Source organism: Cicer arietinum, chromosome 4, assembly GCF_000331145.2.
Source record: "Cicer arietinum cultivar CDC Frontier isolate Library 1 chromosome 4, Cicar.CDCFrontier_v2.0, whole genome shotgun sequence".
Taxonomy (NCBI): domain Eukaryota; kingdom Viridiplantae; phylum Streptophyta; class Magnoliopsida; order Fabales; family Fabaceae; genus Cicer; species Cicer arietinum.
The window spans coordinates 28,137,817-28,143,636 of record NC_021163.2 but is presented as its reverse complement, the minus strand read 5'-3'; positions in this window follow the sequence as shown (position 1 = coordinate 28,143,636).

The window sequence follows — 5,820 nt, the reverse complement described above, 5'->3', positions numbered from 1 at the left end:
GCCCCCTCCTTCAAATGAATTGCAGGATCTAATCTCCTTTGGGGTGGAAGACCTTGAGGATTCTCAAAAACCTCAGCATACGGCTGAAGAACCTCTGAAACAGCTTCAAGTATGACTGGAACCTCTGCTGGTTTCTACTCTGCAGAATCGTACTAAATTAACAAGTCTTCCCATTCTTCCTTCAAAATTTGCATGAAGGCTCCATAAGACAATTCAATCTTAGTTAAGGAAGGATCACCAACCAAAGTAATCAACTTTCCATCTCTAGACAAGGTAAGCTCCAACTTGCCAAAGTTGGTTTTGACCTCTCCCAAACAAGAGAGCCAATCCAAACCCAACACCAAATCCACCCCTAGTAGGGAGAACAAATAAAAGTCTTGCCTAATCTCCATTCCTTGCAATTGAAAACTCAACTTGGGACACATTCCCTTACATTTCACCCTAAGACCATCCCCCATTTCCACAATGTAAGAAGGAGTATCTTCCACCATCAAGCTTAGTTTTTGAACTATCTCCTAAAAAATGAAGCTATGAGAAGCTCCACAGTCTATGAGTACCAAAACATAATTGTTCTAAACTACCCATTGTATCTTCCAAGATTTTGTGGAAGTCAGCCCAGCCAATGAACAAAGAGACAATTGCAGAGAATTGAAAGTTTCTACCTCATGAAACTCAACATCACTGTCCTCCTCGTCATTTTCTTCTAAAATAATCATACGAAACTACTTATTCTTGCATTTATGTTCTCTATGATAGGGCTCATCACATCTGAAACAGAGTCCATTCTCCATTTTTTTTTTCTCTCATCTCATCCCCGAACAAACGTTTGAAATCACCACCCCTGATTTTATTCCTTTCCCTAGCCTGAACACTCACCATATTAGTAGCAGAGGTACCACCCTCAGTTTTCTTATCTAACCAAGGCTTAGTATCCACCGTTACAATCTTAGTGTAAGAACTAGCATTAGAAATAGCGGTTGGCTTAGTGAAAGTGTTGGTTCCTTTCTTAGTCCAAACCAGATTCTTCTCCTCAATTATAGTAGACTTTTGAATTAAATCAGACAAAGATTTTAATTCATAAAGTTTTACCTCGACTTGAATTTCCTCTTTCAAGCCATTCATGAAAATTCCTCATGCAAATTCTTGATTAATGGCCTTCAAAGCTCCAACATATTTCTCAAACTCCTCCACAAATTCCACCATTGTCACTGTTTGTTTTAGTGCCAACAACAACTCAAAGGGATTTTGTACATTGAAGGTTGAAACCTGCGAACCCCGCCAGCTTGAACCCGTCCCAAGTTGGTTCAAGATTGCACCTAGCCCACCAGTGATACCAGCTCAATGCTTTACCCTCCATGGCCACCAAAGTGGCACGCAACTTCTCCTCCACAGGAACGCTTTGCAACTTGAAGTATCATTCCAAACGGTGCGTCTAACCATACGCATCGTCGCCTGAGAAAATCGAGATCTCCAGCTTCCTCCACCGGTCGCGCTCAACGTGGTCACCCAGGGATCTACCACTGCCGCTGCTGGTCTCCGCTTTTTCCCTGTGAACAGTCCCGCCGCCGTTGGAATCAATCTTGGCCACGAGTGCAGCCAATTGATCCTTCGTATGTTTGGCGCGTGCCTCTGCCAACTCTAATTGTGTGCACCATTCCTCGCGCTCCTGCTCCCAATCACTGGAATCTCTTACCATGCTTCTTGTCTTCATGCAATGCGTAGTAGAAGGAAGCAAAATCAGGGAACTAGATCGGTGCTCTAATACCAGTGTTAAGAGTGAAATGTAAAACTGAAGAAAACTCAAGAACAGATAAAGGAGAGAAAATCAAGAATGGTTTCTCACAAGAGTGTATTATTGAAATTGAGAAAAATGAATACAGTAACAATTACATATATGCTAACTAAATGGCCCTACAATTCAGTTCCAACCAATTAACTCTCTAACTGCCTACCTATTGAAGACTAAACTTATGTTATTTATACTAACCATCCTAACTAATCAGTTAAGATTTACATCTGTCACAACTCAACAATTAATAGAACTAACACATAGAAATTAAGCTCGATTTCTTCTCTCATACACCTTCCTAATAGGAAGCCTTGCTTGACTAACAATCCTATCATACTCATAAAACATGAGTAATATATTAATCACCTTTTCTTTACATTATTTCAAACAATGGAAATTTTATGCACTATACTTTGTGGGAAGACCTTACTCAAAAATCCGTCAACTACACCAAAGAACCTCAAGGTTAATACAATGATAAAATCAAAGAACCTCAAGGTTAATACTATGTTGCATTGTTTTTATTTTATAGATCAGTATCCGCTAATAGTCTCAAATGCCTGGAATGGTACAAAGTTGTTTATCAATGAAGATATGTTTGAAATACAAGAATTCATTAAAAGGTTATGGCAGTAATTTAATGCCTTCATAGTTGTATTCTATATTTGTGACTTCTTCCATGTAATTGTTTTATTTTTTTTATTTCTTTTTATTATCATTGAAAATAATAGTTATTATTATTGAAATTAATAGTCTGCCCAAAGATGATGGGACTGAATCATCTAAGTCTTCAATTAACTGACCAATCACAAATGTACTGACAATCTTCAGCATTTACACAATATTCCTCACATGAGTAGTTCATGTACAAGGTTGATGTTTAGTCACTTGACAAATTCTGGCCCTTGATCATGTCTATTCTAGTTTAATAGTCAACTTTAAATTTGTTACTATATTACTAAAGCTTATTAATTGGAAACTCAAATTTGAATTGTTTTTTAATCAACTATATTACTAAAGCTTATTAATTGTAAACTCAAATTTACATTGTTTTTTAATCAAATCAGCAAACTGTATGTGTCACTGTTGCACACACTGTCAAAGTTAAACCTACAAAATATGGTTGGTACTACAAATCTTGCTCCAAATGTTCAAAGGCAGCTAAAGGGGAAGAACCACAATTCATATGTCCTAAGAAACATGAAACTACAGTTATCAATCTAAGGTACAATAACTTGCTGTAGTTTACAAATGTAATGTTTCATTTTATCTTTAATGGTTACCTCCGATTTACAATATTTACATAGTTAAAATACTTTGATTTATAATAGGTAAAAGTTGATGTCGAAGTTGAAGTTGAAGGTGCTGATAAACACAAGAAATAGGGGGTTTGAATTATGTTATGTCATTTTTAACTTGTACTTCGATTTCTTTGCACAAAAACTTTCTTTATCAAAACATTCAACTCACTCTTCTAAATCAGATTTAGTGCAAATAAAGTTGAATTATAAAGAACTAAGATAAAGAAAATAGAGAAAGAGGAAGACACATATTTTTATACTAGTTCACAATACAACAATTGCTACATCTAGTTCTCCCATTACAGAGATATTTTGCCTCAGTAACGTCAATCACTTAATTTACTATTTTAACAATAGCATACAAGTATTATTTACTTTAACTCTTCAAGTTTTGAATATTCTTTCTCCAATCTCTCCAGGCTCTACAAGTATTATTTAATCTGCCTCTTCAGATTTTGAGTATTCTTTCTCCATCCTCTCCAGGTTTTACTAGTATTATTTACTCTGCCTCTTCATATTTTAAGTATTCTTTCTCTAGACTTTACAAGTATTATTTACTCTTCCAAGGCTTTGAATATTCTTTCTCCAGCCTCTCTAGACTATTGTTGTCAGAACCATTCTTCAACATTATGACAAATTGTCGTTGAGGTTCATGAGTGTTGTTGCTACTAACGGGCTGATTTATATTAGTTCAAGTTTGTGTCTAAATTGACACAAATTTTGTTTCTAGGATTTTAACTCTCATTGAAAGGATGTTACATATTCAATCTTATATCTCTTTAGGTGTATGAAAATACTTTGACTGGTTTACATTAATTATAGATTGTGCCTGATTTAAAACAAAGTATGATTTGAAGATTCTAACTCTCATTGAGAGAATGCATCATATTCAATCCTATATCAGTTCAAGTGTATGAAAACACTTTAACTGATTTACATCAATTCTAGTAACTCTCTATTGAGAGGGCTTTTCATTCATGCCTTTTTGATGTGTTTTTCTTACTTTTTTTCTTTTCTCTTTTAATATGTTTCAAGTTGTTATCCTCACTTTTCAGCTCAGAATGCATGTTTTTTTATAAAAGCAGTTACAACATTGTCTTTTTCCTTCAAGGGATGGTTGAGTGTCCTTAAAGGAATGGTCTTGTGTACTTCGTGGCATGGCCTTCTGTCTTTCAACATGGTGTTTCATTTGAATTCAGCAATAGATCCGTTGAAAATAATTCTAACCGTTGAAACAAAATATAATGGATCAGAATTATGAACACCAAAAGCATGGTTTCTTGACCAGAAGAAAGAACATCAGAAGCATGATTTCTTGACTAGAGATAGGAACTCCAGAAACATGATTTCTTGACAAGAAGCACGAATACCAGAAGTATACTTTCTTGATCAGAAGCATGGAGCAACTAGAGGCAACATTATTGGATCAAAAGCAACAGTGAGAGGCCAAAGTAGAATGACCAGAGGCAGACTACCAAAGGCATTGACTTTGTCAGAACATTGACTTTTGTCATATGCATTGACTTTTTTTTCCAAAGTTGACTTTTCACCAGAGGTATCGACTTTTTTCAATGTTGACTTTATCAGAGTCTTGACTTTTACAAAGGATACATAATAGTTCAGAGTCAAACACTTGATAATCAAAGGCAAAGGCAGAAGAAGTGTTATTACACTTGTGTATTAGAGGCAGAGCAATATAATCCAGTTGGATTTATTAGAGGTAGAGGAAGTCAGACGCTCGCTTCATCTCCAAAGGTAATTTACTATAGGCAATTGGTTAGAGGCAAATTGCGTAGAAGTTTGTTCACTTCATCTCCAGAGGAAACTTATCAGAGGCAACTGGTTAGAGGCAGTTTGTGTAGAAGCTTGTTCGCTTCATCTCTAGAGGCAACTGGTTAGAGGCAGTTTGTGCAGAAGATTGCTTGCTTCATCAGAGGCAGACTTAGTAAAGTATTGATTGCTTCATCAAAGGCAGACTTAGTAGAGTATGATTTGCTTCATCATAAGCAGACTTAGTAGAGTCTGGTTTGCTTCATTAGAGGCAGACTTTAGCAGAGTTTGGTTTGCTTCATCAGAGACAAACTTTAGCAGAGTCTGATTTGCTTCATAAGAGGAAGACGTGGCATAGGCAATTTGAGCAGAACTATATCAGAGGTAGAATCAGTCGTGACAGTTCACTGCTTGAACCATCAGATGCATTATATCATAGGTGTTTTTTCACTAGTTTTGGAATGCATAATTTACCAAATCATTTTGACAAATGATCATATGATATATTCTAATATAGCGAGACATGTTTTGCTGCGCTTGTTTCTATAGTATTTCTTTTACATTTTTGCTCCAATAAAAGATCTCTAAAGTACTTGTAATCTAGGCTATTTTGAATAGTTATTAACATGATTTTTTGTTTTAATCTGCACACTTATCATATATAGTTAGAGGATAGTTGTTCTTTATTTATATGTATTTGTTACCATCAAAATAATAACAAAATTATTGTATTTAAAAATATTTTATCACAAACAAAAGTAGCTACAATAATGTCAAGGCAACTTTCATCTTTTGGGACCCTAAACTTAATAAGATATTGACATTACTGCAGATCAGTTGCAAACCGTCATGACAAAGGGATCATAATCACTTACTTAATGCCAAATTAGTTAATCATCTTTGACGGTAGTCAAATAATATATGGTTGACTTAATTATAATTTTGGTCCCTCTATTTTTA